Genomic DNA, 26937 nt, shown 5'->3' with positions numbered 1-26937 from the left:
AGTTTCTGGACAAGTTCAAGAGTGATAAAGTTCCCTCCGGCCCCGGAGTCAATGAGAGCCCACGTCTCAAAGGTCCCTCCAGGGAATTTCAGAGTTATCGGTACCGTACATTGAGGAGCAGCATTAAAACAGCCCAGGAGACACTCCTCAAATACCCCTAGGCGTGCGCGTTTCCTGGCCGCTCTTTACATTGTGAAAGGAAGTGCCCCTTTCCACCGCAGTATAGGCAGAGACCTTGGGTGCAGCGGTGGCGTCTCTCTTCCTCAGACAGGGACGTTCTTCCCAGTTGCATGGGTTCCTCAGTGGACGCTTCGGAGGAAGCCCCGGTAGATCGGGAACTTGGTGCCAATGGCTTCGAGAAAACCGGAGCTAGAGATGCTAGACGCCGTTGAGGACGCACCTCCTTTGCTCTCTGTTGAAGGCGTCGGTCAATGCGCCCTGCGAGTTCTATGACCGTGTTAAGATCCTCTGGAAGATCCCTTGCGGCCAATTCGTCTTTGATTCGGCCTGCGAGACCTTCCAGGAAAATGCCACGCAGTGCGTCATCCCGCCATCCTACCTCCAATGCCAGCATGCGAAATTCCAATGCGTACTCAGACAAGGTACGTGTTCCCTGTCAAAGTTATAGCAACTCGGAAGTCGCCGAGGTCTGGCAGGCGGGCTCGTCGAAGGCTGCTTTAAAATTGCTACGAAGTTATCAAGGCTAGTAAGTGTGGCGTCATTCTTCTCCCACATTGGTGATGCCCAATTGAGTGCCTTCCCATCCAACAGAGAAAAGATGTAGGCCACTTTGACGGAGTCAGTAGGGAATTGATTCGGTAACAAGGCAAAACGCACGAAGCACTGATTTAGAAATCCGCGACACACCTTGGAATCCCCCGCGTATCTGGAGGAAGCCGGAAGTTGCGTAGGCGTCTGAAGCGTAACGACCGGAGCAACCACCGGTACCGGTGCTGGCGCGGGAGGTTCGGCATCCATACGAGTAGCCATACGCTCCACCGTGGCTACCAACGAATCTAGAACCTGCTGCTGTTGTACCAATCGCTGAGCGAGGCCCGGAATGGCCTGGAGACCAGCGAGGTCCGCCGGATCCATGGCCTTGCAAACTGTTACAACTGCAGATATCCGGAAGTGGATCCTTGGGCCGACCGGCGTGAGTCAGTCGGGAGGCAGAATACCGCTGGACGAGCTGGAGTTTCACCTGGAAACCCGTGACCCCTCCAGAGGAGCTGTGGGAGCCCGGGTCGCTAGGACTTAGGAGTCTTCGCCCTGGAAGCCCGAGGTCCCCCCAGGAGAAGCCCGTAGGGACCCGGACCGCTGGGACTTAGGCGAAAGGAGCGACGAGGCCAGACTGCGAAAGCATGGACTGGAATCCTGGCAGGTGGCAGGCGGGCTGAAGAGAAGAAACGAACCAGAGTCAGGGCAGGCAGCAGGCAAGCAGAAACGAAGTCACGAACCAGGATCAGGGCAGGCAGCAGGCAGGCAGAAACAAGACAGGAACCGGGGTCAAGGCAACCAGAGATCAGGAAGCAAGCAGGACGAGTCCAGAAGTCAGGCAGGCAGGCAAGGTCCAGGAACGAGCAGCAAGGATCAGGAACCAGACGAGCAGGAACAGCAACTAAGGCTCCGAAGAGTGACCGCGTTGTAAGGCGATTTGGGGAACTCCGGCACTTGTTTAAATGCCCCGCCGGTGAGTGACGTCACTCAGGGGCATCCCAGCACATCCGGGTGCTGGACGCTCAAAACGGGGTTCCTCACGCGCGCGCGTTCCCCTGCTGAGGGGCGGAGTCTTCGGCGGCGTCTCCCTTGTGGAGACGCCGCTTCCACGCGGCTTTGGAGGCCCGGAACCTGGGACCATGCGGCGCCCGCGCCGAAGGTAAGAGCCCGGTCACTGTGCTAGTGACCGGGATCGTAACAGTCACTACCGGATCTGCTCATCAGAGGTAATTGCTCCACTACAGAGAATCTACACTCTAACCACAGTACCCCGTTCCTCGGGTTCTGCTCTCTCTCTTCTTTAATAAAGTCTCAGCTGCATGCAAGCAACTTACAAGAGAAACCAGCAACACCCCCCCCCCCCCCAATTCGCTTCCTTACTTGGCAACAATAATGCATAAGAACACATTAGAAACCACAATCTGCTGAGAGTAGCACATATAGTACAGACAGGGGAGGGATCATGTGAACAAGGGATCGTCAGACAGAGGAATGTTACTTCTTTAGCAGTTGGAAAGAGGCAAACAGAGATAAGACTGTATCCCTCCCCATACCTGGCTTTAGCAAGGACTTTGGCATAGAAAACCCTAAACTGCACGAAGACAAAGGCATCATGAACAGTATTTTATTGGGCAAGGGAATTTGCACATACACAAGGGAAAAGGGAGGGGGAAAAATGGGGCTTGCAAAAGCAAGAATAAGTGTATAAAATGTACTGCTTGAGCACGTGGGGGTGTGAGAAACCCGTACTTACAAGTTCGTGAATAAAAACTTATACTTTCACTAAATTTGTGTTCACTCTCCATGATTTGTTTGTTTGTTTCTATTATTATCTAAAAATATTGTACATGAGCTTTTGAAAGCACAGAGGTCCTGTCACAGGCTTGGAAGAGTGGACCCTGGGACAGACAGGATCAAGGCCCACTACAGAATTGTGAGGCAGAGATGTGGTCAGGCAGACAAGATCGAGGCAGGCGGAGCATGTTCAGAAACAGGAGACAAGCAAGGAGCAGGGCAGGCAGCAGGCTGGGTCTCAAAACAGTATTTATTTATTTATTTGTTTTTATATACCGATGTTCAAGAAATATATCACATCGGTTTACAGAACAACATAAAATAAATAGTAGGAATGAAACTAAAACAGATAAAACAATAAAATACTTAAAAATTATCATGTCATAGAATACACATCTATCTTGTCATAAAATACAAATCAAATATTATAAAATACAGTAAAAGTGCATAAAATTCTTAAATTCAACAATATAGCTAAAATTGTATGAGAAAGGTGACTGAAAGACATGGAGGATGAGTTAATGCTCATAATCAGAACTACCAAGAACCAGACACAGAGGATTGAAGAAAGAGGCACTGCCCAGAGAAGTGAACTTCAGTGCTGCTAATTCCTACTTGAAGAAAGTCACTAGATCCACAGTGAAAATTCTCCGGATTGGGTAAAAAGTAGCTAAAACCATGTTGTTGTGTAGTGGTATGAGCATCAATCTTTGTTTGTTTGTTAAGCTATAACTGAATGTCACATTGTAAACCGTTGTGATCATTACATGGAAAGATAGTACATAAAATTTCTAAATAAATAGCTGCTGAGCCTAAGATTGGTAGGGAAAGAGGGGTGGATCACACTCTTATGCATTCTCTTGTTTTCTCAGAAATGATACACACATATTCACATTCTCTCCATCACACACACTTTCTTAGACATGCTCAGACACAGATGCATTCTCTCAGACACATGCTTACACACACTTCTACTACTACTGCTCATGTGTTCAGTTAGCGAGTGCCCCCTTCACCTGGACTGACTACACAAGGGCACTACATGTACAGTTCTGCACTTGCTGCTAGCCCATACCCAGCCTGCAGCAGCCACCTTTACACTTCCTCCTCCTTCTTCAGGGCACTCACTGTGTCCATGGCCCACTGCATTGCCCATTTCTGAGATCTGCCCTGTCAGCTCACACAGAGGCCTTACAAGCATGGCAAAGAACTTCCCCTGACTACCAGCAGCACAGCAAAAAAAAAAAAAAAAAAAGAATGAAGATAAAACACCCTCTCCTTGTCTTCTGTTTTTCTGTTGCTGACAGTCTGTCATAAAATGATTATTAGCTGCAGTTCTAGCTTTTGATTTTGTTTTGCTGTGATTTGTTCTTTCCCTTCTAGCAGAGAGAGCTTGGCTGTGATATCATCAGATTACCAGAGGGAAGTGGGGGCGGGGAACAGGGGTGGACTGAACCAGCTGAGCTTGTTCTGAGGAGTGAGGGTTTGAAGCAAAGGGAGAGAGGGCAGGACCAGCCAGCATGGCACTCTAGCCAAAGGAGGTTTCAAGCTCTTGTATTTTCCTGCCCCATTCCTGCCAGAGGAAGTCTCACTCTCTTGCATATCTGCTTCCAGATACGGTATGCTCTGTAAGAAGGGAGCCCAATGAATTTTTAGAGCTGTGAAAAAGTCACTAGATTTCTAGCTAAATTAGCTGTCTCATTCACAGTTCTAAAATCTCAATTTGGTTCCTTATATGTTAGAGAGGTACTGATTCTTCTGTCTGTGCCACAGGAAATCCTGGGCACTGGCCCTAAAAAGCTGGAGAGTTACCATGGGCCCTTACTCAGATCAGTAGGATGCAGCAGAGGAGCAGGATGCTGGGAGACAGGGTTAGAACAGAAGCATGAGTACAGGATGCTGATCGTGGTCAGTGGCATGTTACAGGTCCTTTCTTGAGATGTCACCTCACACACCTTCTTCACCTCTGTGGTCTCCATAACTCATGTATAACATTTTTGTATAATACTTACATTGATCAAATAAAAACCATGACAGTCTGCAGGAATCCAGTTTGTTCCAGGAGCCATTCAGCTACTAAATCACTGTTCTACATATTGCAGTCAATAGACTGAAAATAAAATCCTTTATTTTTCTACCTTTGTTATCTGAATGGAGTTTATTTTGCATTGGTCTGTCTCTTTTTCCCAATTTCCTACTCTGTCTTCTAACTCCTTTACTGGGCTGTCCTTCTCATTTTACTTTTCTCTCTCTCTCCTGTCTTTATCACTTCCTTTCCTCTCTTGACATCTCTTTTTCCCTTTCATGTAATTTTCCTTCATTTCTCTCTCCTCTACTTCTTAATCTCTCCCTTACAATTAGCATCACTTCACACTTTCTGTCCTTCACACCTGGATCTTATCCCTCATTTTCATTCACTCCTATCTCTCATCCTCCATTTTTAACTGTCCCAATATGTCACTTCCCCAAGTTGCCTCTCTATTGCTCCTCTCCCCCTCCATCTCCTTGTCACTGGATTGCTCCCCCCATCATTTTCCTGCTATGTGGCTCCCTTCTCTCCCAACTCCGCGCATCACCCTCTATCCATTATCTGCATATTAACTGTCTCACTCTCTCTCAATTATTTCATTATAAATCGTCTCCTCTTATATTCTCTCATCCCTATTAGCACTAGCTAATAGATTCAGGGGATGAGCCCTGTGTGCCTCCGGCTAACAACAGTGGTGGGGGGTGGGGAGGAGGGTTTCCCATGTACTTTTAGATGCATTGAATGGTGATTTTCTGCTAGGTCATGGCAAGTCCCTGACCAGAGACCTTTTAAAATTTGCTTCCTTTTCCCCATTGGAGCTAGAGTGGATGGTGAAGACCACCACTGCCTACAAACCGGTACCTTTTTTTTTTTTTTTTTTTTTAAATAGAAAATTACTACTCTGCATTAAAAGGCATATTCTGGGGGTCATGTTTAGGTTAGAGGAGTAGAGTACACTTGAAGAATGTAGTTTTCAAATCTGAATGCATACTTGCTCTCCCTTTCTTCCGCCTATAGAAAAATCTGCAAGTACACTTGCCACCGGTATTCCTGTAAGGGAATTATCCAAAAGAAAAGCTATGTGTTTAATTTTCTTTCAGAATTGCCTACCAGATCCCCAGGTCCCCGTTTCTCATGGTAAAGGAGTGCAGAAATCCACAAAATCATACCAGGGTTCAAATGAGGAGTTGTCCCTGATATGGGGGTCAGGATTGGCAGGGAATGCTGCAGACTTGTGAGGCATGTGTATGTGCGTCTGTCACTATGTGAGTGCGCATGTATCTGTGTATATACGAGTGTGCGCATCTATGTGTAAATGAGTATCTATGCGGGCATATATGCATAATTATGTGTGCGAGTAGCTGTGTTTTTCTTTGTCTGAATGTGTTTCCACGTATCCTAGCTATAAACTATTCTTTTCAACTCCCCCCTATCTCTAAAGCTGCTAGGATCCCAAATTTGTATCAATTTGCGCAGGACTAAAAATCCCAGCATACCTCTGGTCAGGGTCATTTAAAGTCTTGCCCCTCCCCCCCCCCGTCCCCCGGGATTGGCTGGCAGGTGTGCAAACGGCTACGTCTCTGAGGGGCGGATCCCCTCCTGGAAGTGAGTGTGGTGTGAAGGCCCCCCGCTCGCGCAGGGGTAGTGAGAAAAATCTGCACGATCTCAAATTCCCGCCCCGCAAAAAACCCAAACCAAAACAAAACACAACAACCCTGGATCTAAATCGAGCCTTTTTTTTTCTGCGGGGGTTAGGAGGCAGGGCGGAGCTGCACGGAGCCTTCTGCCCCACCTCCGCTGCCATGGGCGGCCGGTACGTCCTCGTGACGCACGGACCCACCCACCCTGAGAACGGCAGCCAAAGTTTTGCTTGCTTGCTTGCTGAAGTGTGGCTGACTGTGGCACGGATGCTTTCTGTGTTATCTGCTCCCTGATAACTGGATGTTATCCTCAACCTGATCAAGTGGCTATGTGCCAAGTTTGCTGCTGAAGGAGGGTATGATTGTCGCCCTCTCATCTGTTCCGTGAGTACACTCATCAAGACTTTTTTTTTTCTCACTTGCATGGTCTGTATTTAGTACAAAACTTTTTTTTTATTGAAAAGGAACAGTTTGTCAGAAATAAACAGAACCTGAGGTGCCTGTTTTCTTTTGCAGCCCCAGGTAACAAGCGATAATACATAGGCAGAATTTTAAACATAGACCTTTCCTCCCACCCACTCCCCCCTCTCATGCCCCTTTCCTGCCGCCCCCCCCCCCCTTTTCCCCTCTTACACCCTCCTGTTTATCTCCCCCCCCCCCACCCTTTTTGTGTGGCAGAAACTGTGTGTCCTGGTAAATCTGTTAAAGTCTCGTATATACGTCCGTGGTAGTACCAATCGCTGATCATGCTTCCGACTCGGATAATTCAATTATTAAGAACCAGACTCCGGGAACGGTGTGGTAAGGCTTGCAGGTAAGAGTCCCATATCAACAAGACGTTGTAGTGAAGCTCTCGAAGCCAAATTGGCCATCTGCATCATTCGCCAGACCCAAAAAGAAGGGGGGGGGGCATCTCCCTCCCCCTCCCCCTCCAATACAGTAAAATTACTTTTTTCCCCAACCACATACACCTTTTTGAAAAACAGGAGGCCTCACACCATGTAAAGGCAGCGGAGGAAGACTGTCAAATAACATCAAGTGTGGGAATAATGGAACTTGAATATTTAAAAGGGACCCCCACATAACCCACAATCTTTCCCCAAAACTTATGAATAGAGGAGCAGGCCCAAAAGGCATGGGACAGCATGATAAGCAATTAGGGGGGCGATATAAGCCCTTTGAAGGAATTTATATTGCATGTCCCTAAAATACATATTGCCAGTAGTGTGTGCAATATGTTTCATGCAAGTGGAAAAAGCCTCTACAGTCACCAGGAAGTCCGTCCTGATTCCAACGTTCCACTATGGTGCGATATATGTCTAGTAACAGTGGGACAACCCTTTGTAATAAGCCGATAAGGATAGGGACCGCTGCCTTTTAAATTGAAAAAAGTATCTAAGGCATGAAAATTCGACGGTGGTCGAGCAGTTTCCGGCAGAGAATGTACATAATGCTGTATTTGCAGATATGCAAACAAGTGTACATCTGTTAAACCATAGAGCGTTTTCAAGTTAGCGAAGGGGAGTAGTTTCCCGTCGGGTGAAGGCCAGGTTTTCCACAATTGGCATGAGGTAAGAACAAATTCTAGGCAATTGCAGTTGCTTAGTTAGAATGTCCATGCCCTCCGAATCGGCATGATCAATGGATTATGTATTAATGACGGGGGTAAGGCCGTCAGGGGAGCTTGAAGGACAAAGCGCAGGTCCAGCGAGGCCACCAGTGTGTTCTCAGCCAAAATATTCACACAGGTGGATTCTCCCAGTATCCAGTCCCTCACCAAGCGAAGATTTGCCGCCACATTGTACCTGGCCATATCCGGGACCCTCATACCTCCCGCTCCCCATTTCTTTTTCAACCAAAGGAGTGACACTCAAGCCTTTTTTTTCCCTGCCACAAAAGGAGGCGAAGTAGTTTATCTAAGCGCACAATATCATGGTTTCTGAGTAAAAGCGGGACATTTTGTAAGACCCCTAGAGATAAAGGTAAGCCCTGCCACGTCCGGATCTTGTCCTGAGTAAGACTGAGCCAGTATATTAAGACCACAGATGCCTGCCAGATCCGTGGACAGATGTATGCCTAAGTATTTAATGGAGCCGGCAGCTCAGCGCAGTGGGAAAACCCCCTCCCACCTCTCCTTAAGGGCCTCCGGGAAAACCAAAGCTTCTGATTTGTCCTAATTGAGCCGCAAGCCCGAAAAGGCCCCAAAGGAGTTAAACAAAGCCAGCAATGCAGCAAGCGAACGCTGAGGGTCCGTAAGAAAGACTAAAATATCATCTGCAAATGCGTATTTGAAGATCTGGGTGCGGGAATGCAATTGTATGCCTCGTAATCTCTCTCTTCTTGAATAGCCAACAACATGTGCTCTAATTTAAGGAGAAAGAGGAGAGGTGACAGCGGGTGTCCTTGACGAGTGCCTCTGGAAACTGGAAAGGGGTCCGACTGGGAGCCGTTAACTAAGATGGAGGCAGTCTGGTTCTGGTAAAGTAACTGGATCACCTTGTAAAAGGAGCCATCCAGTCCCATAAGACTGAGCACATGAAACATATAACCCCACTCCACCCTATTGAAGGCTTTTTCGGCGTTGAAACTAACCACTAAATATGGGATGTCCATCTGAGTGCAGAGTGCCATAGCTGTGGTCACTAGGTGAGTGTTAGTGAGAGCATAACGTTTCCGAACAAAGCCTACTTGCCCTGGTTTGATCAAGGATGGCAAAATGCTCGCTAGTCTATCTGCCAGGATCTTGGCCAAGAGCTTATGATCCACGTTCAGCAGAGATATGGGGCGATAAGAGGCGGGTTGTAGAGGATATTTACCCGGATTAGGGATTAGGGTAACATGAGCCACATTTCCATGTTGTGGGAATGCCCCCGTCTGAATCAATGCATTAAACACTTGTGGGAGAAACTGTGCAAGAGGATCTAAGAGGCATTTATAAAATTCTGAACTGTAGCCATCCGGCCCGGGAGCCTTTAGTCTGTGTGATTGTCTGATGACCCAGCGCACCTCATCTTCCGAAATCGGCTCATTTAAACGCCGAACTTGGTCAACCGTAAAATGAGGGAGAGTGAGGCGGTCGCAGAATTGGTCCCACTTTTCTTGGCTCCAGCCTTCAGAAGTGTACAGCCCAGCGTAGTATTTATGAAAGGATTTCAAAATAGAGGGGGTGTCATTAACAATTTGGCCCCCCAGGTGCCCTGAGAGCGGGGATATAGCGGGATCCCCGTGATGCTTTGATCAAATTGGCCATCATTTTCCCTGCTTTATTCCCAAACCGGTAGAGTTTGAACTGGTAAAATTGAAGGCTTTTCTTAGCGTGCAGGTGCAGGAGGGAATTAATCGCCGTTTGTAGGGAAAGGTAAGATTCTCTATGTTCCCGGGTGTTACTACTAATCAGAACATGCTTCGCTCTCTGGAGCTGGGTGCTAAGGGATAGTAAACGCTTATCAAGCGTTTTCTTACGGTGAGCCAAAAAGGAAAGGTCAACCCAGAGCACTGCCTTAGACGTATTCCAGAACAAGATTGGATCCTCACTGTGCTGGGCATTCAATTTGGAAAAAACCACCCACTTTTCCCGGATATGTTCCTGAAACTTGACATCCTCCGTTAGAAAATAGGGATAACACCAGTTATGTGTTGCAGACATCTGAGGAGCCCTCGTGAGCTCGAGCCAGATCAGTGCGTGATCTGAAATGATGATGTCCCCAATCCCAGCCTCTGAAATTTTGGAAAAATAATGGGCACTTACCAATAAATAGTCCAGCCTAGAATGTGTGGCTGGAGAGGTGTGTGTACTCTCTGTCTAAAGGATGCAACATTCTCCAGGCATCCATCAAATGTAACGAGTTTTCCAGTAACCGGATCCCTCTACTGTAAGTACCCTCCCTGGAGGTGACAGAGGACTTATCCCACAGTGGGTCCCGTGCCGCATTGAAATCTCCAATTACTACCGCCTGATCAACATATGAGAGAAGCAATCTGTGAATAGTCTGAAAAAAGGGCGCACTGTAAATATTCGGGGCATATATATTGCACAAAATTAGTGTAGTATGATTAAATTCTACCACCAAAATCCAATAGCGTCCTTGGGGGTCTTTAATTTCCTCTTTAACTGTAATAAATGTTTCTGATTTAAAATGGCCACCCCCGCTGACCTAGAATTGCCTGAGGCATAATGCACGGATCCCACCCACTCTCGATACAACTTGGCATGTTCTAGATCTGTCAGATGGGTTTCTTGCAGAAAAGCCAAATCTACTGACTTCTTTTTTAAAGCATGAAGTATCTTGGACCGCTTGATGGAAGAATTAATACCACAGACGTTCCAGGAGAAAATATGGGGTCCACGGCTAACCATCCGGCATAACCCCTGGGCTACAGAAGTGATGTTTCATACTCAGAACAAAAGGGAATGGTCCTCCCAGCCTAGACCACCCCCCAAGGCCGAGCCTGCCAACAGCAGCCAATGGTATACTGCTTAAAAAACATGGACACAGCATAATCCAAATCTTCCCCCCCCTTGAATCCAACCTCCCCTCCTTACTAAACCCCATTAACTGAGAACACTCTAGACACTATCGGCTCCCTCCCCCCCCCCCCCCCCCCCCAACCCAGTCCACAGTTAACAAATATCTGTAAAGAGAACAACAACATCCAAACCACAAACTGTCCCTCCAAGCCAGTTCCAGGGTATATCATAGAGACCCAAAAGAGAAAAAATTACAACTGAGGAGGTCTCTGTAGGTTATGTCCAAAAAACAGAACAAAGTCCAGGTTAATACTCCGGGTCAGTACTGAAACTTGGAGGGACGGAGATTTCAGGCACAAAAAATTAAACTGAAAGACACATGAATCTCACTTTCTTCCCCCTCCACAAGTAATCGCGGGTATCATGGCTCACTCAGCCATTGCTTGCACCTGATCCCCCTCATGGGCTAGATGAGGGTCCAGCCAGTGTGTGATAAAGTTCTGGAGCTCTCCCACATTCGTAAACCAGTGCGGGCCTCCTGGTTTACGAATAGACCTCCTGGTTTACGGGCCTCCTGGTTTACGGATAGACAATCATGGCATGTAGATCCAGCGTGTGCAGTTTAGCACAAAATGGGGAGAGCTCGCGTCGCTGAGCAGAGAGGGCCATGGATAAGTCCTGAAATACTAATATTTTCTTGTTGTTGTACAGGAGATTCTTCCCTGCACGTACTGCTTGCAAAATTTCGGATTTATAGGAAAAATTAAGGATTTTTGCGATTACCCGTGGGCGTTCTTGCTGACTGTGTTTCTGGCCTAATCTTTGGGCGCGCTCGATCCGCAAGGGTCCTCGCGCTTGGGAAATGTTCAGCACTTGTGTGAGCCATTTTTCAAGCAGCGTGGGTAACTCACGTTTGTCCAGCAACTCTGGCAGTTTGACCTCCGGGACCGGTTCTCAAGATCTTCCAGCCGGTCTGTGTGCAGGGCAATAGCTTTTTTTAGTGCCACCAGTTTGGTTTGTGAAGTAGTGAGGCCATCGTGAACATCGGACACTCTCTGTTCAATGTCGGTAAATCTCCTTTCATTCCCAACAATAGAGGTAGTAAGGTCTGTGAGTTGGCTTGAAATATTTTTGAATTTCGGGCTCCAAAGCCTCCACGACAGCAATCTCGATGTCTGCCCATTTCGCGGGGACAGGGACCTCTGTTGGTCCGGTGTCATCATCCGACGGTGCTTCGGTAGGCCACAGCCTATCCCTCTCTCTGTCTTTTTTCCCGGTACGGGTCGATATGACCCCTTGAAAAAGATACCGCTGTAATGACGTAGTCAAACACTATCACTGTGGTGGATGGGGCAGGATGGCCAAATCGGGAGCTGAGAAGGCAAGGCTATATCTGTCCCTTACCGAGCGTCACATGATCGCATGGTCTGTATTTAAAGTCCTGTTAACAGTTGGAGGGAAAGAGAAGAGGGTTATCTTGTGTCTCAGCAACCAAGGCATCTGAGAATCTGATAAAAATTGGGCTGGAAGGGATCTAAAAATATCAATGAAAATTATGGAAAGACAGTGCGGGAAGAGATCTCAAGGTCATCTAGATTTACAAAGAAGGCTGGAAGGGACCTCAGAAAGCCCTCAAGAATCATGGAAAATTGGCTGGAAGGAATCTCAAGAGGGTACCATGCAAGGGTGTGCTCTTTCAACCTTTTGCTATTTGAGGCGTGAACCTGCACGCCTCAAACGATACCTGGCAGTAAACATTATAAGGTAAAACAGTGACTACAGCAGGCTGAAAAACTGCCTGCTCTCGTCGGGGTCTATGTTCAAAAATTCAAAATTCAAAAATATATTCAAAAAAATTCAAAAATATTTCAAGCCAACTCACAGACCTTACTACCTCTATTGTTGGGTATGAAAGGAGATTTACCAACATTGAATGTTCTGAAACAGTTGACATCAATGTCAATAAGTTCTCCTTATTCTCTTTGTATGCTTTTGATGTACTATTATATCCTGATCAAGGGCAAGTCATCCACCCCTCCTTGCATTACCTGGGTTTTTGAAATGCTTATAATAGAAAGTGGAGAAATATCTTGCCATAAAATTAAGCCAGATAAAATATCTCAACTTCTAGGAGCCACAACAAGCTAGGCTAGGCCAGACCAAGCCCCTTCAGGTGTAAAACCAAGGGGGAAAAATTTATATACCTATGATTCGCAGGATCAGTTACATAGGGACATATATAAAAACAATTACCAGTTGCTAAATACTCAGATCAAGGAGGTCACGTGATGCGGTGATCCGAGAGAGATGTGTCTCGCGGAGCTCCGGGAGCTGCCCTGCACTAAACCCTAAATATCGGTGCTAAACAACAGCGATTTGGACAAAAATTGCTCAATACCGCAGGCTGATCAGGCTTGGAACGTGGTGTTAAGCGGGTGGCTTACAGAGGTGGAGAAATCTCTGTAGGTGGCAGAGAGTAAAATGGAAGACCTCGAGAATTGTGCCCGCCGTAATAATCTCAAGTTTCTCGGCCTACCGGAGGCCATCCCGGAGGCTGAATTAAAATCTATTCTGGCGGAATGGCTACCGAGCGAATTGCATCTCCCAGAACTGCAAGGGAAACTAACAATAGAGCGGGCACAAAGGCTGGGCCCGAGGAGAGACACGGATCGTAGGCCCAGGCTGGTAATCGCCCGATTCATGGATTGGGCCCAGTGCTCTGTGGGGCGGATTTTAAAAGGCCCGCGCGCGCCTATTTTGCATAGGCCGCCGGCGCACGTAAAGCCCCGGGACGCGCGTAAGTCCCGGGGCTTTCGAAAAGGGGCGGGAGGGGGCGTGCCGCAGCGTTTCGGGGGTGGGCCCGGGGGCGTGGCGCTGGCCCGGGGGCGTGGTCGAGGCCTCCGGACCAGCCCTCGGAACTGGAGGACGGAGCGGGGCTGCCATTCGCCGCGTGCAAAGTTAGGGGGGGGGGGTTAGATAGGGCCGGGGGGGTGGGTTAGGGAGGGGAAGGTGGGGGGAGGGCGAAGGAAAGTTCCCTCTGAGGCCGCTCTGAAATTGGAGCGGCCTCGGAGGGAACACGCAGCTCGCGCTGGGCTCGGCGCGCGCAGGTTGCACAAATGTGCACCCCCTTGTGCACGCCAAATCCAGCGTACTTTTGTTCGCGCCTGGTGTGCGAACAAAAGTACGCGATCGCGTATTTTTGAAGATTTACCCCTGTGATTTTATCTCCATTTCGTAAGTCCAAGGACTTTAAGTATCAGAATCACAAAATTGTGATTTTTTTCAAGATTTCTCTGTGTCCGTGGCGGCCAAAAGAAAGCAGTTCTCTCCTGCCTGCAACGAACTGTTCAATAAAAACATTAGATTCGTCCTTCAGTTCCCAGCAACATTAAAAATCTGGAAGGAAGGAAAAGTATTCACTTTTTTTTTTTTTTTATAACCTTTCTTTATTAAGTTTTGCAGTAGAACATTTCACAACATCAACCGAAACATGTACAGTTTCACAACACCCTCCTTCTCCCCCCCCCCCTTTGACTCTTCCTCATCTCAAGCAGTAACTGCCCTCCTCCATCTTCAGGTGAGCAGCAATTAGGAGTGCGTGTTCCTCGTCTGTTCATTTGAATCCCGATAAGTATAGGTAGTAGCTCTGGTAATGAGGTCCCTTTTAGGTGCAGAAAGTGACCACCAAAAACAGTTCCATATTGCTTGGCAAGTCGTTTGCATTCCCAGTTTTTGCGTGTTAGCCGTTAACAGCTCATGTGTCAACAACTTTTCCAAGCGCGCCTTCCATTGATCTCTCGTATGTCTTTGTTTGGAAATCCATTGGTGCATAAGCGTTTGGGCTGCAATGAGTAACGCTTTCTGTAAAAATATATGCTCTGGATCTGACAGATGTACAAGGTTATCCTTGACTAAACGCAAGATGCATACTTGTGGGGTTCTAGGTACTAGTACATTCAAGATCTGGTCCCGCTCATCCAGAACCTCCCCCCAGAATATAGCAACTTGAGGACATTCCCATAAGGAATGAAAATATGTGCCCTTAGCTGCTTGACATTTTATACATACATCCGATTCACACATTCGCGCCGCAAATAGTCTATCTTGAGAAATATATAAATAGTGTATGATTTTATACCCCAGCTCCCGCAATATTACATTTTCTGTCACTTTAGTATAGTTAACCAACAACTGGGCTATATCTTCTTGTGACAAGTAAATATTAGCATGCATTACCCATTTATTTTGTATAGCTAGATATGCTGAAACATCAGGTAACTCTCGTAGTGCTCTAGAGAAATGAGCACACGAATGTGCTCTACCTCTTTGGTGTGGTATCACGAATATATCCTGAAAACCCTTCCAATGCTCCTCCATCCTATGTTGCCCATGCATCGTTTGTATATAGTGTCGTACCTGCAAGTACGCATAAAAATCATGTTTTGGGAGCCTATATTGGTCTTGTAGTTCTTGAAAGCTCAGGATATGTCCCCCCACTGGCATAAGGAACTGGTGGACCCTTTGTAACCCTTTCCTCTGCCATTGCCGGAAGATCTCACTGTCTAACCCCGCAGGGAATTGTGGATTACCTCTCAGGGTTTTATATATAAGGGGACACCTTTTTCCATGCGCAGTTTTGAGAGACAAAGATAGCGCCATGCTTTCCAGCTAGACATAATTATCAAATGGTGACGAAAGCGAGCTGGTATCTGAGGGCTCTCAATTTGCATGAGAGCGTCTGGCCTATAAGGAGCCATCCATTCCAATAAAAAGGAAAGCGGGGAGTATTTCTCCAGGCCCGTCAGCCAGTCTTGAATATGCCGTAGCAAACAAGCTAAGTTGTAGTCCCTCCAACTTGGGCATGTCAGACCACCCTGTTTCTTGCTCAGTTTTAAAATACCAAGAGACAATCTGGCTTTCCGGCCCCCCCATAAGTATTTTCTTAACCGCCTTTCTATGCATGTAATATCGGTTGGCTTAATCCACAGTGGTAGTTGTTGCAGGACATACAACCACCTAGGCAACTCCAAAATTTTAAGAAGACTTAGACGACCTGTGATAGACAAAGGTAAGGTTTCCCATAGATTTAGTTTACTCATCATACGGGTCAGTAAGGGCCGAATATTAGCCTCATATAACTTAGTTGGAACTCTCGTCAGTTGAATCCCTAGATACCTCATATTGTGTCCCACCCAACGTAAGGGAAACACACCCATCCAGTCTCTTTTTACTACTGGGCTGAGGTCTAGGGCCTCCGACTTTTCTACATTGATTTTTAAACCTGCAAAAGACCCAAATAAGGTCTGATGCTACAGTACTCTCTCTAACGAGCCCTGCGGGGATGTCAGAAAAACTAGCACGTCATCTGCGAAAGCCGATACCTTGAACTCTTGTGCACCCCAAGTGAAGCCCTGTATGTGTGGATCCTCAACCATTTTACGTAATAGGGGATCAATAGATAGAACATACAAAAGTGGCGAGAGCGGACATCCCTGTCTGGTCCCTCTATGTAAGCTAAAGTCCATTGAGATTTGACCATTCGCCATTATCGCAGTTTGGGGGTTATGGTATAACATTTTTATATTGGCTAGTATCTCTCCTTTAAAACCATACCTCATGAGCACTGAGAACAAGTACTCCCAAGAAACCCTATCAAAGGCTTTCTCAGAGTCGAAGCCTACCAACATCGCCGCCTCGTTTCGTTTTTGACATTCCTCCATAGCCACAACTAGCTTAGTCATATTCCTACTGATAGCACGTCCCTTGACAAATCTTACTTGGTTATCAGTGATGATACTAGGGAATACCATACTTAACCTATCAGCTATAATTTTAGCAAACAATTTGGCCTCCACATTTAACAATGAAATTGGCCTGTATGTGGCCGGAGAGGAGAGGTCCTTTCCGGGTTTCTCTAGTACCGTTATGTATGCCTTAGTAGTGTCTGCTGGGAATTGGCCCCGCCTCTGAGCATCCTGATAAAAATTAAGGAGGTCCCCAGTGGCGTGATTTATCAGGAGCTTATAATATTCCGCACTCATGCCGTCAGGGCCAGGTGCCTTATCATTCTTACTAGTCAGAATGGCCCCCCTCAGTTCCAGAATGCTAATGGGGCTATTCAAAACGGTCAGTTGGTCCTCTGTAATTTGAGGGATGTGCAGACCTTTAAAGAAGTCTTCCTCCTGAGGCGCCCCCCCTTGCCTATCCTCTGTATATAGAGATTCATATAATCTTCGGAATTCAGCACATATTTCCTTCCCATCTACCAGGGGCTGTCCAGTATTCCCTTTCAGTTTATCTATGACAGTACGACCCTGGGTCATACGCACCATGTTGGCCAATAGCCGTCCTGCCTTATTCCCATAGTGAAAGAACCTATGAGCTCCCATCTGCAACATCCTCTGAGCCCTCTCATGTAACAGAGCATTTAAAGTACGAAGGATATCATTGTACTCCCTTTGGTATTGTGGCGTTTTCCGTTGGGCTAGCTGGGTTTTGGCAGCTTGTAATTTGCCTTCCAACAGCAGTATGGTTTTAACCATTGCCTTAGATTTCGCTATTAAATAGGATTTCACCCCGCATTACCGCTTTACTGATAGCCCAGTATAGCCCGGGATCATTTTTATGTCCGCTATTATGATGTTCATATTCCTTCCATTTCCCGTATAGAAACTCCTGAAAATTCTTATCCGCACTTAGGTGACTAGGAAACCGCCACATTTTAGCCCCCCCCCGTCTGCCAACCCATCTCCTAGATCCAACCATATTTGAGCATGGTCGGATATTTCTATCGGTCCTATATGCACCTGCTGCGCTTTATAGAATAGCCCATTTGAAATCAACAGATAGTCAATACGGGACAGAGTAGCATGTGCTCTCGAAACGTGGGTATAGTCCCTCGCTGTCGGGTTCAGTGTTCTCCAAATATCTTTCAGACCTAGCTCCGTACATAGGTACGAGATACCTTTAGCCAAAAAATCGTGAGATACCGTTTGGGGGCGTGATTTATCCAACTGGGGATTGTGAACACAGTTAAAGTCCCCCATCAAAACCAATGAGCCTTTCATGATAGGAAGGAGCTGCCCAACCACTTCCTGAAAAAAGGAATGCGTGTACGCATTGGGAGCGTAAATATTGCATACCGTAATTTCTTTGCCTTGTATTTTGCCCACTAAAATAATATATCTGCCCTGCTTATCTGCAACCTGCTGGACTAGCTCAAATGGAACAGTTTTGTGTATCAATATAGCTACTCCTGCCTTATGCCCTACCACTGGAGTGAAATAGCACTGGTGAACCCACTGTCTCTTCAATTTTTAGCTTTCCGTTGCCGTCAGATGCGTTTCTTGAATTCCCGCTATCCCCACCTTACGTCTTTGGAGTGCACTAAGCACCTTCTGCCTCTTAATAGGCGTACCCAAGCCTCCCACATTCCAGGAAATATAACGGACTTTACCTATCCTGTAATTAAATAGGTTGCATAATATTCAAGATACATTGAGTTCTGTCGGGCCCATGATTCCCGAGCTTGAATCATTTGCCCTTCGCCTTTAGGAAAATGCAGTTCCATCCCCTCCGTCCCTGCTTGAGATCTACCTTCCCACCCACTCAAACCAACATACCCACCCAAGCAACCAGCCCCCCCCTTACCCATCCCCCTCCCAATAAACTTTCTCCCCCTCGACACATTGCCCGTTAGAACTCGGGCTGGAGATCCGTATAAAATGCATTCGGGTGCTGGCCCTCCCCTACAAGTAAATCCGGTTAGGAACAGCATGTAAACCATCAATAAGAATTAACAACATTCATATAATGCGCATAATTCTGCCCCCCTAGGCCCAAGTGTCCTCTTTACATCTCGGGGGGATGGTAATCGTTGGAAAGCACTCTGTATCACCTGCCACTATAGCATGGATAACCATCTGTCCCATGGCAGCTAGACAGCATCCTTCACCTATCTCGCACATCGCTATCACTCACACTTATCAGCGATGACCCAAGTGTTCGTTCATCCATTCCGTTGCTTTGTCCGGTGTCTCAAAAGAGAGCACTTTACCATCTCGCCAGACCTTCAACAGAGCAGGGAATTGTAGAACGAAGGGGACATTTTGGTTATATAAATCATTACACACCACTGAAAATCGCCGCCTCTTGGCTGCCACCGCCACTGAAAAGTCCTGGAAAATGACAACTTTGTGATCCTTGTATGGTAGATCCCTCTGTTTCTGAAATGCGGTGAGAATTGTTGCTCTCTGTGCCCAATTCAGAAACCTGGCAGTGACCAGCCTCAGGCGTTTTTCCGTCTCCCTTCGCGGTCCCAGTCGATACGCCCGCTCCACTTCTAATTTCCCCTCCAATGTAGGCAAAGTTAGCGCACCTGGTAGCCAGTTGGCCAAAAAGGTTGAGAGCTCACCGTCCTGCACGTCTTCTGGGATCCCCAGAAATTTTAAGTTATTCCGGCGTGCTCTGTTTTCCAGGTCCTCCAGTTTCTCCTCCACCATCTTGGCTGAGGATTCCAGGGCTAGTACTCGTGCAGTCAGGTTCTGGTGATCTTCTTCTACCGCCGATATTCTGCCTTCAGCTATATCAATTCTTTTGCCGATGTCCCCCAGCGTTTCTTTAACAACACTAAAATTTTCATTTATGTTGTCAAACTTATTTTCAAGCGCCGCCACGACAGCTGCAGTCAGGCGCGTTACCGCGTCTTCATCCAGACTCGCACCTTCCAAGAGCCGCCTGCTGTCCGCCATTTTAGGGTCCGCTCCGGGCAGCTTCGCTTTTTCTTTTCGCGGCGGTTTTGATGTCATGGCCAGCCAACACAAAGTGTGAATCGCGTTCCTCTGTTCTTCAGCTCCCCGAGGATCCCGCTGTTTTTTTAAAATTTGGTGCGATTTCAGGTCAATTTATCGGCGTTGGTGGGCCAGCACCCGGAGCTGCGAGAGAGAACGTCTCGCTAGGCTCACTGCATCACGTGATCTCCCAAGGTATTCACTTTTGATGCACCAGATAAAGTGGCAGACTGGATCGCTAGCCTGGAGGCGCAAAGATGAAAGCTGCATGGGATAATCTGTAGCTGGTTGGTTTTGGCTACCGGGACAAGTTAGACCCCGACGAGAGCAGGTAGCTTTTCAGCCTGCTGTAGTCACTGTTTTACCTTATAATGTTTACTGCCAGGTATTGTTTGAGGCGTGCAGATTCACATATATAATAATGTTATGATACGCTTACTGTTTTCATGGGTCAGCTAGATTATCAGACTGTGGGGGGCAGCTCCCGAACGCATCTATTACTGATCTTCTAACAGTTCTATTACCTTGTTTAAATGTAACTGCAACCCTTATGCACCAGTTAAAGTTTTATCGTTCTATGCACCCCCTGTTCTAATGTAAACCGGCATGATGTGATCTGCTCATGAATGCTGGTATAGAAGAAACCTAAATAAATAAATAAAAATAAAATATTACCCCATTTCTAGGGGCAATTTGAAGATTTGGGATCATAGGGATATTTGGGGTGGTATGGCAGATTGGGGATATCATACCACGGGGGGGGATTATTCAAGAGGGTTGGGAAGGGAGGGAGGCTGAAGGAATCAGGGGAAAGATAAAGGGTGTTTCTCTCTATTACAGTGATCTTGATGTAGCCACAGTCCTACTTGCTAATGTTTTCCATCAGGAAGGTTGGGGATTTCAGCGGCTGCGAGTCCAGGCTGGGGGGCTCCGCAGCTACTGTGAAAATGAGAATCTAAAGCTTTATATGTGTATGCCATCAGTAAAATAGGTCATCTACGATACTGTTCCTGGAATGTAAGGGGATTGGGGTCGCCAATCAAGCCACAAAAGATCCTAAGTGCTTTACAAAGGCACCATGCTGATGTGGTTGGGATGCAAGAAACACATTTATCAGAAGGGGAAAGTAAGAAACTTAACAGAAGTTGGGTGGGACAATGCTTTTATAACCCGGTGGTAGGAAGAAAGGCGGGTATTGCGATTCTCATTCATAAGAGACTCCGTTTTTATCTGAAACAACTCTCAGATTCTGAGGGGTGGATTCTCATCATTATTGGTAGTCTACAAGGCCGGGAGGTTACTTTATGTTCAGGGTATGCTCCCAATGCATACACACACTCATTCTTTCAAATGCTAGTTAATATCATACTACTGGTTCTGAGTGGGCCTCTCATACTACTAGGTGACTTTAATTTTGTACATAAGCCGAGCCTTGATAAATCACAGTCATTAACTCCGACAGGAGGCCCTCAGGATCGTGATATTGCGTTCCTATATAGGAAACTTCATCTGGTTGATATTTGGCGGCGTCTTCACCCTACCGAACGTGATTACACACATGTCTCACGGGCACATGCAACGATGTCTCAGATTACATTTTGGTGGCGGATAGATTATTTCCTAGGGTAAAGCGTGCAGAAATTGGGACTATCCAAATTTCAGACCATGCGCTGATTTGGGTAGATGACAGGTCAGAGTCTGATGCACCCTTGGCCACATTATGGAAATTCCCGGTCCACCTTGCAGAGGACAAACAATTTATATTGTACCTCCAAGATAGATGGCGGGAATTTGAAAGTCATAACTACAAACATAAAGTAGACCCACAGTTGTACTGGGAAACAAGTAAAGTAGTCATGAGGCGGGAAATTACTTCCTATTTGATTGCAAAGTCCAAGGCCATGCATAAGAATATTATTGAATTGGAAACACAGTTGGGCCAAGCGAAAATACATCTAGCCCAATGTAACTCTAGCCAGAATCAAAGGACATACAGGGAACTGCTACAGACTTTAAACTCCCTTTTGCACACACGGGCCCAGCAGTCTTTGCAGAGGGGAGCACACTGGTTATTCCGCTTTGGAAATAAGGCGGGGCGACTACTGGCTAACATGGTTAAGTTGCAAAGAGGGAAAACGTATATAGATAAACTGAAGGATGCCCAGGGCAAGCCCATCACTAACAGTAAGGATATCTGTGCCGAGTTCAGGAGATTCTACCAATCCCTTTACACGGAAGATAGGCTTGGGGGGGGGGGGGGGGGGCGAAGCAGGAAGAAGAATTCTTTAAAGGTCTTCACATTTCCCACTATCTCAGGCGAACAGTTGGAGAGGCTAAACTCGCCGCTTATGCTTACCGAGCTCCTCTCTGTCATTAAAAGTAGTAAGCGAAACAAAGTGCCAGGGCCAGATGGCATGAGCGCAGAATATTACAAAATCTTGATTAACCATGCCTCAGAGGATCTTCTCCAGTTCTTCCAGGGGGCACAACAAAAGCGTCTGTTCCCAGAAGCGGTAACCAGGGCTTTCATTACTGTCCTCGAGAAACCTGGTAAGGGTTTATCATCCCCAGCAGCCTACAGACCAATATCGCTTCTCAATTTTGAGACAAAATTGTTCGCAAAAGTTTTGTCAGACCGTCTGGGTAGGGTGTTTCCTGCCATCATTACAGGCAATCAAGTCGGTTTTGTTAAAGGGAGGGCTATCAGTTCTAACATAACAAAACTGATTATTTCAATGGAGGAATGCCAACAGAACGGTGTGGAGGCTATGGTAGTGGGCTTCGATTCCGAAAAGGCATTCGATAGCGTATTCTGGCCGTACTTATTTTTGGTCCTAGAAAGATATGGCTTCCCTGGAGAAATACTTCAGAATATTTCCATGCTCTACCATAGCCCAAAATCGGCGATACTGGCGAATGGTCAGGTATCAGAGGACTTTTCATAGTTCCATGGGACTAGACAGGGCTGCCCTCTTTCCCCGCTGTTGTATATACTCTCTATAGCAGTGGTTCTCAACCTTTTTTCTGTCGGGACACACCTGACAGATGGTTCTCACATGCGTGACACACTGACCCATGATCGTCACGGGGCTAGATGTAAAAGTACAGTTTGCATCCACGGGAACCCCCCTGACCCACAATAATGGATGTAAAGCAGAATTATGACATTCCCCATACAACTCACCCTACAAAAAAGATATTCTGGTTCTGGTGTCATCTCAGTAACAGCAACTCAAACTCCTTCTACTTCCAGGCTCAATAGCCCTACTTATGAAAAGACAGCAGTTTACCACCAATGCATGTCCTCTTGAGAAAACACAACTAAGAAGACTGATAAAACTCTTACATGCTAGTAAAATATTTCATCTCGGTAACAGACACAGAACCGACCTAACATACTCCCAGGATCTGTAGTAATGCACATAAACTAATCCGCACACATTTACACCTGTATTATGGAATACACTCAAATAGGAGCAACCCTATCTATGAAAAGGCAACACTATAAATATTAAATCAGGCCCTAAAAACCAATACACCTCTTATTAGGAAAACAGAACTAGCAAGCAGCTATAGATCCCCACACAGAAATAATTGTAAAACTATACTAATAAGCAGAATAAATGTTTCTAAACAGCTATGAACAGAATAACATCCAACAATTAAAAACTCATAAAAACTATTAAAAAATTCTCCAAACACCAATAAAATATTTCAAAAAAAGCAGACACATCACATAATATTAAATAATTAAAATGGCAGTCAATCAAGAAAAATAAACTTAAAAAGCCACCTTTACTTACCCCCTCCAGCAGCTCTCCTACTCCTCTTCCATGCAGGCTGTAACACACAGCAGAAGCAGCAGTAGAGGCTAAGCTCTATACTCATGGTCCTCTTCCTTAATGCCCATGTCTCTCACACACACACACACCATACCAGTCATGCCCCCATGACCAGTTTCTGTCTCTCACACACTAATCATCTCCCAGTCTTTGACACACACATCAGTCACCTTCCTGAACAGTTTCTCTCATGCCATACACACACACAGGCTTCCCACTCCTGTGTTCTACTTACATATACGGGCTTCTCACTCTCATAATCATTTTCTCTGTCTCACACACACTCACCAGTCTCTCACTCCCATGCTTGTTCTCTCCACATGCACAGGCTTCTCATTCCCATAATCACTTTCTTTCTCTCTCATACACACGCACACACACACACACCAGTCACCTGATCTCTCTCATGCATACACACACACAGGCTTCCCACTCCCATGTTCTTTCAGTTATACAGGCTTCTCACTCCCATGCTGTGTCTCACACACACCCAGGTTTCTCACTCCCATTCTCACTCTCTTCACATGCACAGGCTTCTCATTCCCATAATCACTTTCTCTCTGTTACATACACATACATACACACACACCAGTCTCTCTCTCATTTCCATGCTCGCTCTCCACTGCACAGGCTTCTCATTCCCTGAATCACATTCAGGTCTATCCAGTACCGAGCGGTAGGAAGAGCTGCGTTAGTGCCCGGCGCACCCCCGGTTGCTGCACGCACAGTGCAGCTCACCTACCGCTCGATCCTGAACAATAATTTTATGCAAATGTAAACCACGTCTAAGAAGGGCCCGTGAAGTGTTAGGCCCGCGCAACCCATTTTACTGGATAGAGCGCCTATACAGTATCCTGGGTGCGCGGGCCTAACGCTTCACGCCACGCTGGTATCTGTCATTTCAAATGTCATTTGAAATGACAGATACCAGTCGTCCCCCCCCCCCCCCCCGAAGCAGGGCGCGAAAAGCAGCCTTGCTCCGGGAGGAGGGGAGAAGGGACTGGCAGTACGAAGCGGCGAAGCGACTTACTTTTTGCACCCCCCTCCGGACATCGGCGGACCTCTCCTGCCTCCAGCTGCTCGCGAAGATGGACGCCTGCAAAAAGTAAGTCGCTTCGCCGCTTCACACTGTCAGTCTCTTCTTCCCTCCTCCCGGAGCAAGGCTGCTTTTCGCGCCCTGCTTCGGGAGGAGGGAAGAGACTGACAGTGTGAAGCGGCGAAGCCCCGATCGGACCTCTCCTGCCTCCCGCTGCACGACTTGGACGGCTGGAAAAAAAAGTAAGTCGTGCAGCTGGAGGCAGGAGAGGTCCGATCGGGGCTTCGCCGCTTCACACTGTCAGTCTCTTCCCTCCTCCCGAAGCAGGGCGCGAAAAGCAGCCTTGCTCCGGGAGGAGGGAAGAAGAGACTGACAGTGTGAAGCGGCGAAGCGACTTACTTTTTGCTTTTACGTTTTTTTCGCTTTTTTTTTTTTTTTGCTTCGGGAGGAGGGGAGAGGACTGGGGCTGCCCCGGAGACCGGCACCCCTGAGCGGGGGCTGGGGGAAAGCTTACCTCCTACCCTTACCCTTGCCTCTACCGCAGGGGTAAGGGTAGGCGGTAAGTTAGCAGGTTAAACGTGCGACAAAACGGCAGGGAAAGATAGTGATAGTCGGGGCGCGGGTTACGGGATGCTAGGGAATAGCTAATTCGCTCGTTTGCATGCAATATACATGCCGCGTGCGGAAGGGGTTGGCTGGGGATTTTAGGACGCGGTAGGGGTAGGTTAAAGGGGATTCGGGATCGCAGGAAGGGATAACGCGGCTGGAAAGTGAGTAGAACGCGGCTTAGGAGCAGGGTAAACGCGGCCGCACTTTTCAGGATAGACCTGATTCTTTCTCTCATATTCACACACACCAGTCTCTTTCTCTCACACATCCCTTCACCTTACCAACCAGTCTCTCGCTCTCATGCATGCACACACACACAGGCTTCCCACTCCCATGCTCTTTCTCTCACATACAGGTCTATCCTGTAAAGTGCGGCCGCGTTTACCCTGCTCCTAAGCCGCGTTCTACTCACTTTCCGGCCGCGTTATCCCTTCCTGCGATCCCGAATCCCCTTTAACCTTCTCCTACCGCGTCCTAAAATCCCCGGGCAACCCCTTCTGCACGCGGCATGTATATTGCATGCAAACGAGCGAATTAGCTATTCCCTAGCATCCCGTAACCCGCGCCCCGACTATCGCTATCTTTCCCTGCCGTTTTGTCGCGCGTTTAACCTGCTAACTTACCGCCTACCCTTACCCCTGCTGTAGAGGCAGGGGTAAGGGTAAGTGGCAAGCTTTCCCCCAGCCCCCGCTCACCTGCCCCGGCCGCGATCATGGGTGCCGGTCTCCGGGGCAGCCCCAGTCCTCTCCCCTCCTCCCGAAGCAAAAAAAAAAAAAGTGTCTCTTCTTCCCTCCTCCCGGAGCAAGGCTGCTTTTCGCGCCCTGCTTCGGGAGGAGGGAAGAAGAGACACTGACGGTGTGAAGCGGCGAAGCAACTTACTTTTTGCAGCCCCGATCGGGCCTCTCCTGCCTCCCGCTGCGCGACTTACTTTTTTTTCCAGCCATCCGGCCATCAGGAAGAACGGATCTGTTAGGTCACAAAGCCGCTGCCGAGTCCCGAGACGGAGCAGCGGTGCGCGTGCATGCAGGGAATGACCACGAGCGCATCCCGCCAACTCCAGTTCTCTCCCTCCCACCCCCCCCCCCCACAAGAGTTGTCTTAAGTAAAGTTAGCAGAGCCTCGGCGAAGAATTCCATCGACCGCGGGAGGCTCCTGCTGCTCTCTCCTTTCTCGATTACCGGCTGCTTCGATTGCCCGGGGGCGATGATGCTGCTGCTGCCGCTGCTACTTTATCACGCGGCACGGGCCGGCTCTTTCTCCTTCCCGCGCACCGTGTATCACTTCCTGTTCCGGGTCACCGGGGGGGGGGGGGGGCGCGGGAAGAAGAAAAGGCCCAGCCACAAGTACCACAGCTTCTTTTAGCGCCGCTGCCGTTCCCGCTGGGCTTGAACGTGCTGATAGCCCAGCGGCAACGGCAGCAGGGAAGAAAGAGCAGCAGGAGAGACCAGGAACACGCGACACAGCAGCCGGTGCTTGGCGACACACTAGGGTGTCGCGACACACCGGTTGAGAACCGCTGCTCTATAGACTCCTTACTTCGTAAATTAGAGGAGGATCCATCGATTTCATGGGTTCACGTGAGGTAGACAATGCTTCAAAGTCTCAGCGTTCGCTGATGATGTGCTAGTATTCCTCTTAGACCCTCAACAATCCTTGCATAAAGTCCTCCTCCGTCAAACTCAATTTGGGGCATTTGCAGGATTGAAGATTAATACTGAGAAATTGGAAGCATTAGCGTTGGGCCCCTCCGTACAAAGGGAATGGAAGAGAAGTTTTCCATTAAGATGGGTAGCCAAGGAAATGCGCTATTTAGGGGTACGTATCCCCAGGGACATATCTACTTTATACAGAACTAACATAGACTATTTACTCAAAACTATGGAGCATAAATTAGTCTTGGGCATCTTTACCTTTATCACTAACCGGTAGAATATTTCTACTCAAAATGATGGAGCTACCCTGCTGGCTTTGTTTTGCAGTAGTTCCCAATTTGGTTGACAAACTATGATCTTA

General features: G+C 47.5%; 1 protein-coding gene across 2 annotated transcripts in view; it reads left to right on the top strand.

Annotated features, from left to right (window-relative positions):
• The first annotated feature begins 6132 nt into the window (after positions 1-6132).
• PLD2 (phospholipase D2) overlaps positions 6133-26937 on the top strand; it is a 444278-nt gene continuing 423473 nt past the window's right edge. For both annotated transcript variants that reach the window (XM_029581771.1, XM_029581768.1), the window contains exon 1: positions 6133-6564. The gene's annotated coding sequence lies outside the window, so the exon portion shown is untranslated. The remainder of the gene's footprint in view (positions 6565-26937) is intronic.

The sequence above is a fragment of the Rhinatrema bivittatum genome, chromosome 16 (genome assembly GCF_901001135.1).
Source record: "Rhinatrema bivittatum chromosome 16, aRhiBiv1.1, whole genome shotgun sequence".
Classification (NCBI taxonomy): domain Eukaryota; kingdom Metazoa; phylum Chordata; class Amphibia; order Gymnophiona; family Rhinatrematidae; genus Rhinatrema; species Rhinatrema bivittatum.
This window is presented reverse-complemented; position numbering and strand designations above follow the sequence as displayed.